Below are 14,851 nucleotides of genomic sequence, written 5' to 3'. Positions count from 1 at the left end.
AATTTATAATTAAGTCTTAACTATCGCTACATAGTGATAGATGAAAAATAATGAAAGGAAGGGAAATAAGGGAGAACTGATAAGAGGTATGGTTGCGGACTGTTCAGATTGCAGTACTCAGTGACAGAGGCCTACAGATGTTTTCTATAAGGAAACATATAGTAAATATTTTGTCTTTGTGGGCCATAGATTTTGTCCCAGTGACTCAACTCTGTCATCGTAGTGGGAAGGGAACCATAGACAACACATAAGCAAATACGTACAACTGTGTTCCAGTGAGATTTTATTCATAAAAACATATGGTAGACTGAATTTGGCTTACTGGTTATAGTCTGCAGACCCCTGCTCTATTATTCCAGGTTCTAGATTTTTCCCCCTGTTTACATTTAGGGCCAATTTTCTTATGTTCATTCATTCATTCATTCATTCTGTAATCATTCATTGAGTACATATTTGTTTCTGCAGGCAAAGAGTCTTATAAATACTCAAGGAGCATACAGCCTTTCGTGGATCAAGTAGGAGTATTACCCTGTTGGTGTCCTGGCCATGCCCCCTCAAATTTATCTCCTCAGTTCACATCATCCACCTTCCCACTGCCAGAAGCTGCATTTATTTGCCTCAGAAATTTCTCTGGCCATGAGTTGTATAGACTCATATCTCTCAAAGTATCCTAATACAATCCTTCTCTTGAATCTCTGAGGGCTCGATTTGACTAATAGACTGTAACAGGTTTAAGTCCGGTAATATCTGGGCCCGGGCCTGAAGAGATTGCTAGCTTGCACTTCTTTACCTCTTAGAACATTTGATCTTAGAATCTAGGCTGTATACTAGGAGGAAGTCCAAAGAGCCTCATGGAGAGACCAATATGGAGAGGGCCCAGTTCCAGTTTGCAGTACCTAGCCATGAGAGTGAACCAGGAAGCAGGTCTTCCAGCCTTAGTCATGTCATCCCAACTAATACCGTGTGGAGCAAGACTAAACTCTCTCCACCAAGTGCCTGTATTTCAGATTCACAGGCAAAATGAGCTACATAGTTGTTTTAAATCTCTTAATTTGGGAGTTTTTTTAAAAATTGGAATATAATTAACATACAATATTATATTAGTTTCAGAGGCACAACATATTTATTTAACAATTCTAATAATTACTCAGTGCTAACCATGATAATTGTAGTCACCACCCATCACCATCCAATGTTATTATAATGTTAATGATGATATTCTCTATGCTGTAATCTTTATCTCCATGACTTACTCATTTTACAACTGGGTGTTTGTACCTCTTAATCCTCTTTATCTATTTCACTCATTCCCCCACCTTCCTGCTCTCTGGCAATTGCTAGTTTCTTTATTTAAGAGTCTGTTTTTTGTTTGTTCATTTGTTTTGTTCTTTAGAATCCACATATAAGTGAAATTATATGGTATTTATCTTTCTCTGATTTATTTTGCTTAGCAAAATACTCTCTAGGTCTATTCATGACATTGCAAATGTCAAGATCTCATTCTTTTTTATGGCTGCACAATATTCCTTTATATGTGTGTGTACATGTGTACACACATATACATATATATGTATATGTACATATATATATATATATACACCTGTAGATATATATGTATCTATACATGTACACACACACACACACACACTGCCTCTTCTTTATCCATTAATTTATGTATGGACACACTTGGGTTGCTTCCATATCTTGGCTGTGTAAATAATGCTGCTGTAAACATAGGAGTGCATATGTCTTTTTGAATTAGTGTTTTTTGGGGGAGGGGGTAAATGCCTAGTAATAGAATTACTGGATTATATGGTATTTCTATTTTTTTAAAGAATTATTTAATTATTTTAAAGAGAGAAAAAAAGTGCAAGCAGGGGGAGGGGCAGAGGGAGAGGGAAAGAGAGAATCCCAAGAAGACTCTGCGGGTGAGCCTGACGTGAGACTCCATCTCATGACCCTGAGATCATGACCTGAGCTGAAATCAAGAGTCAGATGCCTAACCAGCTCAGCCACCCAGGAGTCCCTAGTATTTCTTTTTTAATTTTTCTGAGGAACTCCCATTCTGTTTTCCACAGTGGCTACACCAGTTTACATTCCCACCAACAGCTGCACGCGGGTTCCTTTTCCTCTATACCCTTGTCAGCGCTTACTTGTTGCCTTTCTGATTCTAGTCATTCTGACAGATGTGAGGTGATAGCTCACTGTGGTTTTGGTTTGCATTCCCCTGATGATGAATGATGCTGAGTCTCTTTTCACGTGTCTGTTGGCCGCCTGGATATCGTCTTTAGAAAAATGTCTATTCATGTCTTCTGCCCATTTCTTAATTGGATTATTTGTTTTTTGATTGTTGAGTTGTGTAAGTTCTTTATATATTTGGATATTAACCCTTTATCAAACATATCATTTGCAAATATCTTTTCCCATTCAATAGATTTCCTCTTTATTATGCATATGGTTTTCTTTTTTGTGCAAAAGATCTTATTTTAGTGTAGCTTCAATAGTTTAATTTTGTTTTTGTTTTCCTTCCCTGCAGAGACATACCTAGAAAAATGTTGCTAAGACTGATGTCAAAGAGATCACTCCATATGTTTTCTTCTAGGAATTTTATGGTTTCAGGTCTCACATTTAGGTCTTAATCTATCTTGAGTTTATTTTTGTGTATGCTGTGAGAAAGTGGTCCAGTTCCATTCATTCGCATGTAGCCACTCAGTTTTCCCAACACCGTTTATTGAAGAGACTGTGTTCTCCCCATTGTATATTCTTGCCTACTTTGGCAAGATTAATTGACCTTGTATGTGTGGGTTTTTCTGGGGTCTCTATTCTGTACCACTGATCTGAGTTGTCTGTTTTTGTACCAGTACCATACTGTTTTGATTACTATAGCTTTGTAGTAGATCTTGAAATCTGGGATTGTAATACCTCCAGTTTTGTTCTTTCTCAAGAATAACTGTTGTTATCTAGGGCCTTTTGTGGTAGCATACAGATTTTAGCATTATTTGTTCTAGTTCTGTGAAAAATGCTGTTGGTATTTTGATAGGGATTACATTAATCTTTAGATTGCTTTGGGTAATATGGGCACTTTAAGAATATGAATTCTTCTAATTCATGAGCATGGAATGCCTTTCCATTTGTTTTTGCCATCTTTAATTTCTTTCTTTAATGTTTTATAGTTTCCAGGGTATAGGTCCTTCACCTATTTGGTTTAATTTACTTCAAGGCATTTTATTCTTTTCAGTGCAATTGTAAATGGAATTTTTTTCTTAATTTCTCTTTCTGCTACTTCATTATTAGTGCATAGAAATGTAACCCATTTCTGTGTATTAGTTTTGTATCCTGCAACTTTATTGAATTAATTTATTACTTCTAATAGATTTTGGTGGAATTTTTAGGATTTTCTATGTATAGAAATACATTGTGCAAATATTGACAGTTTTACTTCTTCCCTTCCAATATGGATGTCTTTTGTTTCTTTTAGTTGCCTGATTGCTGTGGCTAGGACTTCAGTACTGTGTTGAATAAAAGCGGTGATTGTGGACATCCTTGTCTTTTTCTTGATCTTGGAAGAAAAGCTCTCAGTTTTTCACCATTGCATGATGAAGCTGTGGATTATTCATATATGGTTATTAGATGGAGGTATGCTCCCTGTAAAGTTACTTTGTTGAGAATTTTTAGCATGAGCACATGTTGAATCTTGTCAAATGCTTTTTCTGCATCTATTGAGATGATTATTATATAATTTTTATGCTTTCTGTTATTGTTAATGTATTGTTATTATATATCTTTCATAATTTTGGTGTATCACATTGATTTGTGTTAAATCATACTTACATTCTTGGAATAAATCCCATTTGATTATGCTGAATGGTCCTTTTAAATGTATTTTTTAATTCAGTTTGCTAATATTTTGTTGAGGACTTTTACATCTATGTTCTCAGAGATTTTAACCTATGGGTTTTTTGTTTTGTTTTGTTCTGTTCTGTTTTTTTTTTTAATGTCTTTGATTTTTGGTATCAGAGTAATGCTGACCTCAAAGAATATTTTTGGAAGCTTTGCTTTCTCTTCTATATTTTGGAATAGTTTTTTTTTTTTTTTTAAGATTTTTGAGGAGAATAAGTATTAACTCTTCTTTAAATGTTTGGTAGAATTCATCTGTGAATCTGTCTAGTCCTGGACTTTTGTTTGTTGGGAATTTTTGGATTACTAATTCAATTTTGTTGCTAGGAATAGGTCTGTTCAGATTTTCTGTTTCTTCTTGATTCAGTTTTGGAAGACTGTTTCTAAGGATTTATCCATTTCTTCTAGGTTGTCCAGTTTGGTGGCATTTAATTTTTGTAGTAGTCACTAATAATTCTTTGTATTTCTTTGGTGTTGGTTGTTACTTCCCCTCTTTTATTTCTGATTTTATTTATTTAGGGTCTCTCTTTTTTTCTTGATGAGTCTGGCTACAGTTTTATCAGTTTTGTTTATCTTTTCAAAGAACCAGGTCTTGGTTTCATTAATCTTTTCTATTGTGTGGTGTTCTTTTTTGGTCTCTATTTCATTTATTTTTGCTCTGATCTTTATTATATACTTCCTTCTACTAACATTGGCCTTTGTTATTCTTTTTCTAGTTCCTTTAGGTGTAAGGTTAGATTGTTTTTTGGGGGGAGGAGGGGATTTGTTTCTTGCTTCTTGAGGTAGGCCTGTATCACTATAAATTGCTGAGAACTATTCCAAAGAATTTGGAACTTTCTGGTTTCCTTTTCATTAGTCTCCATGTTTTCTTTGTTTCTATGTATTTTTTAAATTTCCTCTTTGATCTCTTTGTTTACCCATTGGCTGTTTAGTAGCATGTTGTTTAGCCTCCATGTGTTTGTGGTTTTTAAAGTTTTTTCCTTATCATTGATTTCTAGTTTCATATTGTTGTAGCTAGAAAAGATGCATGATATGATTTTAATTTTCTTAAACTTTTTGAGACTTGTTTTATGGCTTCACATGTGATCTATCCTGGAGAATGTTCCATGTGCACTTGAAAAAAAGATGTGTATTCTCTTGCTTTTGAATGGAATGTTCTATATTTATCTGTTAAGTCCATCTGGTCTAATGTATCATTCAAAGATACTCTTTCCTTACTGATTTTCTGCCTGGATGATCTATCCATTGGTGGAAGTTGGGTGTTAAAGTCCCTACTACTTTTGTGTCATTGTCAATTTCTCCCTCTGTGTCTGTCAATATTTGCTTTATGAATTTTGGTGTTCCAATGCTGGGTGCATAGATAGGTAAAATTGTTATATCCTCTTGTTCAATTTTTGGAAGTTTTTTTTTTTTTTTTTTAAGATTTTATTTATTTATTTATTTGACAGAGAGAGAGACAGCAAGAGTGGGAACACAAGCAGGGGGAGAGGGAGAGGGAGAAGTGGGCTTCCCACCAAGCAGGGAGCCAGACACAGGGCTTGATCCCAGGATCCTGGGATCATGACCTGAGCCAACGCAGCCGACTAACGACTGAGCTACCCAGGCACCCCTGGAAGGTTTTTAATGCAGTAGTAGATGCCCATGACATTTACCCTGGACTGAAAATAGTTATTTTTATCAGCCCTTAGCAGATGAAGGAACTGAAGTTCAGAGAAATTAGGCATGCCTTCCCCAAGGTTTTACAACTAGTGTATTACAGATTAAAATTTCAAACCCAGGCCTGCCAGATTCCAAAGCCCAGGCAGGCTCTTTTAACCTACCGCATTGCCTCTCTGAGCCAAAAATTGAGATAAACTAAAATGAAATAAAAGGAAAGAAAAGGAGGATGTAAGAATAAGTCAGGATCATAGGTGATTGCTAAGCTGAAGCTGTCTAGTGCTGCTTTTTTGGGGAAGTATTTCAGGATTACCATTCTCTCCCCGCCACCAGACCTGCACCTGCCCATGTTAACTGTCCCTATTGTTACTATTATTATTATGACTGCTGCTGTTGTAACGCTTATCCCATGCTCTACTTGTCTGTCTCCTGAACTTGGGTGAGCCTCCCCTAGATATCTTTAATTTATGTACTCCTATGCCTGGCTTAATGCTTGCTTCATAGCAGAAACTCAGTAAATGTTTTTTTGGGTGAATGAATAAATTCTGGAATATATTGTAGATGCACAAAGAACCTTATCAACTAGACTAGAGATACAACTATTAGACACATGCTGTCTCTAACCTGGAAAACAATGCAAAGATTATAAATAAAAAGTTAACAAGCTCTCTCACTCCTTTTATCTCCACCCACACCTGACTCCCCAAGGTAATCTGTGTTAATAATCCACCTCTTTTTTTCATGTCCATACAAATTGAAATACAAAAATTCATTATGTAGTTTTTTTAGCTAGTTTGTTTTTATTCAAATGTCATCTTACCTTCCATCTCTGAACAATTCGTAAACTAGTGTATGGATAAAAATAGATTCTCTCTCTCTCTTTCTCTCTCTCTCTTTTTTTTAAACAGACTCTCATGTCAAACAGATTAGGCTTGCATCCTGGCTCCTTGCGAACTAGCTCTACTATCTTTGGTAAATCACTTAACCATTTTTGTGCTGTTTCCTTATGTATAAAATAAAGTGGGAAAATAGTTATTCTCATTTTATAATATCATAAAGTGTACAGCACAGAGCTGTTGCATTGTAAACATTCTAAAAACGTCAGCTACTATATCTGCCATTAACAGATGGGGCCTAACTAATTTTAGTTTTATTGTTTTTAAATATTTATTTATTTGTTTTAGAGAGGGGGGAGGGACAGAGGGAGATGGAGAGCAAGTCTCAAGCAGACTCCATGCGCTGAGTGTAGGGCTTGATCCCACAACCCTGAGATTGCGACCTGAGCTGAAACCAAGAGCTGGTTGCCCAGCAGACTGTGTCACCTAGGTGCCCTGGTGACTCATTTTTAAATATCTGTATAATAGTCCATAGATTGGAAGTACCAAAATTCATTTGACCATTCTTAATGATGGCCTTTACTTGCTCCTAGCACTGTTACCACTATAAACATTGCTACAATAGACATTTCGGGGCATAAAGCTTAGTACTTTTATTTTCATAGAACAGATTACTCAAAAAGGAATTGCTGTATCAGTTTAATTAAATAGATTGACACCTGGCATAGGAGGGAATTTATCATTCTCCATGCATCTGGGTCTCAAGAGATTCACTACTACAGTCCCAGGCTATTTCAAGATTAACTACTATAATCCCTCTGTTCCAGAGACCAGGTAACAGTTGTTTATAGCAGGAAATCAAATGAGCTATGCGAATCATATGTCTGTCCTTCTTTTGGTTAGAGGTTCAGTTAGATTTTTTTGATCTGAGGTTCTAGCTCCTTGTGGCTGAGAACATTGTCTTTCCTAAGCAAGTTTATTTTAATAGCCACTCAGGTAAGAGTGTTGAAGAAATGCTTAATAATGAAGAGCCTTGAATTTTTTCTCCTTAGACGAGCAGTTACATAAAATTAAAAACACAGAAAGAATTAATAGGCCAATCCCCTCCGGTATCCCCCAAATTGGGGATACCTTATTTTTTCAAATCTATTGTGTTATGTGACTCGACTCAACTGATCTTCCACTTGGGAATCTATAATTCAAACAACCCTGCATGAAAATGTCTTTGGCCTCACATAGGATCCATGTCCAGTGTTTCTTCAGTGGAATAGGCTATCTCTTTTTAAATTGAGTTCTTCTTGTTCTGTATTTTTCATTTCCTCTTTCCTTTGTACTTAGACCTCAGACCCTTGGATAGACTTACAATACTACCCCTGAGATTTAGAAATAGATTACTTTCAAACTGCCATTTCCTTACAACAAAAGCAGCTTTTCTGATTTCTCAGGGACTGAGCACTTTGATGGTTCCTAAAACAGAATATGCAGTATTCTTTGACATCTTCCTCCTTATCACTGATCTTCTTTCCTAAATATTTTTTAAAAATATTTATTGCTCCCCTTTTGTGGGAATGAAATGATCTGGCTTCCTTCTGCTGTGTTCTAGTGGAAATGAATACCAATATGCTTCCCAAAATAAACAGGCCTCAGGCACCATGAACATTGAAAAGCACTCACCCATAGAGAGGTATTTGAATCTGTACTCAGCAGCCTTTTTTTTTTTTTTTTTTTTTTTTGTCGGTGTGAAAGCAAAACAAAACAAAATAGGCCTAGCCCATTTTTTTTTATGAGTTACTCCTAGCAGCCTTTTGTCAATCTGAAACTGGAGAGCATGGAGCAAGAAATATAAACAGTATAAAGGAAAGTAAGCATTTCTAACAAACTGGTTAACTTTAGCATTTTTTATGCAAGCCTTCAACAGTAGCAATATGGCTTTTGGAACTTGGGGAGAGCCCTAAAATGTACTAATACTATTGCAGTTGTCTTAAAATAATTTTGGGGGGTTGTTTTTGTTTATACCTCTTCTTTTCTTGTCCTCCTTTCTATTTTTACTTTAACTTCAGGTTCTGACCACATTCTACAAACATATATTTTTTTAACCCACTGATTTTCACTTCTAGTTTCTGGCCTTGGAAACAGAAGGGAGAGAATTTTTCGAGGCAGTTCAAGCTACTTCCCTCAGCCAGAAGAGCACACCTTCTGAGGACTGCTCTCTGAAAACTCTTAGGTTAGGTCTCATTTCAGAATGTCTTTGTCTCCGGCCAGTTGTCCGAACTATACCCTGACTTAGCGACCCTTTTGAAACACAAACAAATGAACACTCAAAACTTTTCTGATTTCTTGTGAAAGGACAAATTCTTAGTTATGTCAATTATTCCTACATTATCTTTTTCCATTTCCTTGCTTTTCCAGGCCAAGTTGTATAGATCTAAAAAGGATTTCACATACAGGAGAGTAAAATGTCCATATTAAAGACACTGCTTTTCAAGAAAGGTTAAAAATACCCATTGAAAATGAAACAAAACAGAAGGGTTAAAATAAAAGGAAGGGCAAAGTTAAGTGAAGTCTCACAAAAATGAAGCATACGACAATATTTAGTTAAATATACCAGAATTAAAAAGGTTTTTGAAAGAAGGTGGAATCCTCCAGGGAGATAAAAGAGTTATAAATCTTTATGCCCCATGTAACATAGGACGTACATAAAGGAAATACTTCTAGAAATGCTGAGAAAATGAAAAATGCATGATGATAAAAAAAATGCATGATGATAGTGTTAGACTAACAGAATCCTGTCAGAATTGATATGTCAAATGTTCAAAATTTAAATAATATAAGACTTTGAAAGCTTAAATATCTAATTAGTAAGAATGATTTAATAGATATATTGTTAAATGTTCCCAATGAACAGAGAATCATGTTTTTTCTAATAGTTATGAAACATATATAGCATTGGACTAAACATTAGGCCACAAATAAAATATCAACAAATTCCAGAGAAATATATTAGATTATACTATTTGACCATAATAAAAAAAAAATCTAAAAATTAATATTAAAAGGCAGCTATATGTGTGTGTATTTAAGTCACACAAGCAACTGGAATTAAAGTTTTCTACGTGAATCTTGGGTTAGAGATTTTTAAAAGCTAGAATTACAAATTAATGGAAATAAATGATTCTAATAAGTCCACATACTCTCAACAGGATGTGGCCAAGAATACAGACAGAAATACAGAGTTCAGTGTACAGGATAGGCATCAATCCATGTGCAAGGGAGGAGACAGCAGGATTAGGTAAAGAGAGAAACCCATCAGTGGAGTCCTGCTTTAGATCTGTGGGGGTGGACTTTATACCCCTGCCGTGATCAATCACTGGCTGAGGCAGCTCTCTGTAGCTGAGGAACTATGAGCTGTGGCAGCAAGTTCCCTCTTGAAAGGGGATGTAGGTGGTTCACCTCCATGCCCACCACAACCTGATTTTAAAAAATTGTGACTTAGAGTTGTCTCTAGTAAAGTTAGGCAAGGTGATTGCTGATACTGCTACTGTTCATCACAGCAAATCATGGACAATTCAATAACACAGGGAAAAGAAACTATAAGAGGTATACATATTGGAACGTAAGAGACAAAACTTATTTGCAGGCAATATGACTACATACAGAGAAAATGTAAGAAAATCAACAACAGCAAAATAAAACCCTTATATTTGTTCTACAAGATTTGCAGAATATCAAATCAACAGACAGGAATTATTAGCTTTTCTAAATATACACTCTCCCAAATACCATCTGAAAAAACTAAAACATTAAGTAGATAATAAATGTTTGTACATAATATGTTTTGCTAACTTGTTAAACAAAACTAACATAGATCCCTCACCCTCAACCACAAACACATTGAACTGCTGGATAAAATATGGATAAAAAACATTCAATACTTAACAGAGCTCAAAACAAAAAAGGACATTCCCCAGAGGGGAGAACTCAGATGAAACATAGCCTCTCAGGGCTATAAGCTTGAAATTGACCCCCTACAAGCTGAGAGGAAATAGAGCACAATGTCAGTGACAGCCATAAGGACAGTTCTGGTGTGAATCGTATTCTGTGGAGGCATGCAACAACACATTCTCCTTGAAAAAGATAAATTCTAGATAAAACCAGGTCTCTGGAAGAGCTGCCACTTCTGAAAAAGGAAAACTGAAAAAAACTATGCTCATTGGTCCTGGGAAGCCAAAAAAGGAGCTTGGCATTATGAGCCTATAGAAATCAAACATGCCTTCCATAAGACATCAAAGTCTCACATCTGAACTCTGCATAGGTGGAATAAAAAATTGTATTATACATTTAGTGTGGCATTTGCCACACTGCAATATTAATATAAAAACAGGTCTTAAAAAAGCAAAAAACAAAAAACAGTTCTTAGATTAGTCAAAATTCGTGGGAATCCCAGATGAAGCAAACATTTAAACAAACGAGCAATAAAACCACAGATCAGTTTTACAACACTGTATTTATACAGTGTATATGAGAATTTATAAAATTCTCATCAGGGAAAAAAATTCCTAACAAACGTTTGCTCATTATAATTATAAGTCACATAAGGAAGTGATCAACTCTGAGACAGCCAGCAGTTAATCAGGAGTATTATGACCTTAAAAACTAAGTAATAAAATGATCTGAACAATTCTTTTAAGTAAATATTTATTCATATTTACATAGATTTTTTCTAAAGGAATAGATGTAGTAGCTCATATTCTAGATTGTGTACCAAACAGCTCTTTCTTCCAATTTCTTGTAGTAGGTGCTACTTTTGTTCAGATTGTAAGCAGCCACGTACTTCAGAAAATGGGCTCCTTCCTTGGAGCTGCTGCAGTCATCTTATAACCAGAAGAGAAAGAGGTTGAGGACAAAAGCCAAATACTTAAGATTGAGAGTAGAAAGTTGGAAAGACCCTACGTCCTTAATATGCCTGATCCACTGAATTGGACTTCTGGAGCTGCCTTAATTCTGAATTTTCTATGTTGTGGGATAAACTTCTCATAGTTTTAATGATTTGCCCTTAGTCTTTTATTATTTATAGCCCAGATCAAAGCAACTGATAAATTATACTGGGAAAAAGAGGATACTATTTAAAAAAAAAAAAAAAAAAAGAACAAGAACAAGCATGTTTGAACCAGTCAAATAATTTTCTAGAAATGAACAATGTAACTATTGACATTACAAACTTATTGAACAGGTTAAACAGCAGATTAGGCCAAGCTGAAGTGACAGTAAAATAGAGGATAGATCTGAGGAATGTTGAAAAATGCAGTGTGAAATAAAAGAAATATCAAAGAGTAATAGACTGAAAGATAGAATGAAAGGTCCAATTCACATCCAAGTTCTCCAAAGGAAGAGAATAAAGAGAATGGTGGGTGAATGGAAATATTTACTTATTTAATGATGGATAATTTTCAAAAATTGATGAAACATATCAATTCTCACATGAGAGAAAAATAATGAATCTTGAGCTGGATAAACAAAAGTAATTCCTCAAAGACACATTATAGTGAAAGGGAAAACAAAAGGGGAAAACCTTGATCAGAGAGTAAAATGGAATTATTTATAATGAAAAATACAGTGTCCTCCTTCTCAACAAATATCTTTCTGAATCCACAAACCACTGGCTTTCTTTCAAAACTCTTATCAGAACTCTGATTTTGTTCAAGCATTGGATGGGGATTTCTTGACTAAGCAGTAAAATCTAAGTCATTTCTAGCCATGATGAGGTAATAGCTCTGGTGATATATGCATAAAACATATATCTGTTATTATATATGTAAATAACTGGATTTTTAGACAACATCCAGTAGACATATCACGACTGATCCCTGAGAGAATGGAAACAAATGGAATCCATAAGCACCCTGGCTTTCTGCAGAGACACATCTTCTGCATGATGGTGAAAGGAGAGAGAACTTAAGTAGAGCACAGCAGTCTCAATGAGGTGAATAGACAGATCAGAATCCACAGACCCGATAGTAGCTGAAATGTGTCTGGAAGGCTAACGTGGGGAAGGCAGCTATGTGCAGAAGAAGATCCAGAAATCTGCACTGCAGACCCTTAAATATTGACCAGATGCTAAGCTGTTCATGAGGGGTGTTAGACTTCACAAGGCCAGGAAAGAACCACCACTAGGGAAAGAACAACGACCAGAGTGCTGTGAGATAAACATCTTTGCATGGCTCAGAAGTAGAAGACATTTGAGTACTGGCCACACTGAGGAGAGAGAATTTTTGGAATACCCAGAGCATGCAATAGAGACCCAAGAAAGGACACAATTTAGGAAAATGGCTAATCTGGCACCAGAGGGAGAAAAAGCAACTTTAGACTCCCCCAAGCAAATCTTAGAAGGAACACTGGGAGAGATTAAGCTAATCCTCAAGTAAATTACCCGCCTTCCAAAACAAAGCTCAGTGCTCTATTAAGGAAACAACAGAATCCAGATACTCAAGAAATTAGTATATATCTAGCGTAAAAAACTTCTAGACATGTGAAGAGGTAGGAAAGTTTGACTCATAATGAGGACAAATCTCAACCAATGAAGAATATCTAGAAATCACAGAGATGACAGAATGAACAGCAAAGATTTTAAACAAGATCAAGGATGTTTTTGTTTTATTTTTATTTAAATTCCAGTTAACATATAGTGTAATACTAGTTTCAGGTGTACAATAGGGTGATTCACACTTCCATACAACACCCAGTGCTCATCCCAGCAAGTGTACTCCTTAATCCCCATCACTGATTTCATCCATCCCTCTGCCCACTTCCCCTCCGGTAACAACTCTATAGTTAAGTGTCTTTTCTTTTTTCCCTTTTACTCTTTTCTTTTGTTTCTTAAGTTCCACATGTGAGTGAAATGATACAGTATTTGTCTTTCTCTGACTGATTTCACTTAGCATTATACTCTCTGGTTCTATCCATGTTACAGATAGTAAGATTTCATTCTTTTTAATGGTTGAGTAATATTCCATTATATATATATATCCCATCTTCTTTATCTGTTTGTCAATCAGTAAACACTTGGGCTGCTTCCGTATCTTGGCTATTGTAGAGAATGCTGCTATAAACATAGGGGTACTTGTATCCCTTTGAATTAGTGCTTTTGTATTCTTTGGGTAAATACCTGGTAGGGCAATTGCTGGGTTGTAGGGTATTTCTATTTTTAACTTTATGAGGAAACTCCATACTTTTTTTTTTCAGAGTGGCTGCACTAGTTTGCTTTCCCACCAACAGCGCACATGCGTTCTTTTTCCTCCACATCCTCACCAACACCTGTTGTTTCTTGTGTTGTTAATTTTAGCCATTTTGACAGGTGTGTGGTGATATCTCATTGTAGTTTTGATTTTCATTTCCCTGATGGTAAGTGGTGATGAGCATCTTCTCCTTTGTCTGTTGGTCATCTGTATAGCTTCTTTGAGGAACAACATTAAGGTTTTAAAGGAAAACATAATGAGGGGATAAATACAGAAAGCAAGAGAAATGAAAACAAACGGTTTATTAAAAAAAAAACAAAAACAGAAAGTTCTAGAACTGAAAACCAGGATAAGAAACTTAAAAATTACTGACATATTGGATACCGCAAATGAAAAAAATCAGTGAAATGGAACACTTGGCAATATACACTATCCAAAATAAAGCATACAGAGAGAAAAGAAGAGGTAAAAGGTAAGTTAACAGAACCTCTGTGACCTGTGAGAAAATATAAGTAGTCTAAGATATGTGTACATAGAGTCCCAAAGGAAAGAGGATGTGGAAAAAAACTTTGAAGAAATAATGGTTGAATAATATATGTCCAAATATATACTCAATATATATCCCAAAAGTTTGATGAACCACAAGCAGGATAAACATGAAGTAAACTACATCAAGGCACATGATAGTCAAATTGCTGAGGACCAGTGATAAACTGAAAATCCTAAAAGTAAGTAGAGGAAATATTTTGCCTTTCTACTTTTCTTAATTTTAGTATGGTCCAATAATCAGTGTTTTCATTTATAAACTGTAATTTTTACCCAACCTTAAGCTCATGAAGCTGTATTTAAAAAAAAAAATTATAGTTTTACTTTTGAGATCTAGATCTCCATTTAGAATTAATTTTTCATATGATATAGTGGCCAAGATTTGTTTTTCACATGTATTTTGGCTCCTCACTATTTATTGAAAAGTCTACCTTTTGTCATAAATCATGTGACCATATTTGCGTGGGTCTGTTTCATGACTTTCTGCTCTGTTCTTTCTATTTGTGTGCCACACTCTCTTTTGTTACTGTAATTTTATAATAAGGCTTGATATCTGATGGAGCAGGGACACCAGGAGATTATTAAAAGACTATTGCAGTAGGACTGGAAGTATTGATGGGAAGACAGCATAGTGGTTGCTGTGGTGTGCCACCAAGACACCCCCATTAGGACTGAGGGGGTATT

General features: G+C 35.5%; 1 long non-coding RNA gene across 2 annotated transcripts in view; it reads left to right on the top strand.

Moving 5' to 3' along the window:
* Positions 1 to 14,851, top strand: part of LOC125083454 (uncharacterized) — a 78,643-nt gene that overhangs the window by 41,231 nt on the left and 22,561 nt on the right. The gene's annotated exons all lie outside the window — the stretch shown is intronic.

Source organism: Lutra lutra, chromosome 13 (assembly GCF_902655055.1).
Source record: "Lutra lutra chromosome 13, mLutLut1.2, whole genome shotgun sequence".
Classification (NCBI taxonomy): Eukaryota; Metazoa; Chordata; class Mammalia; order Carnivora; family Mustelidae; genus Lutra; species Lutra lutra.
Note: the sequence above shows the minus strand (reverse complement) of the source record. Positions and strands in the feature narration are given on the sequence as shown.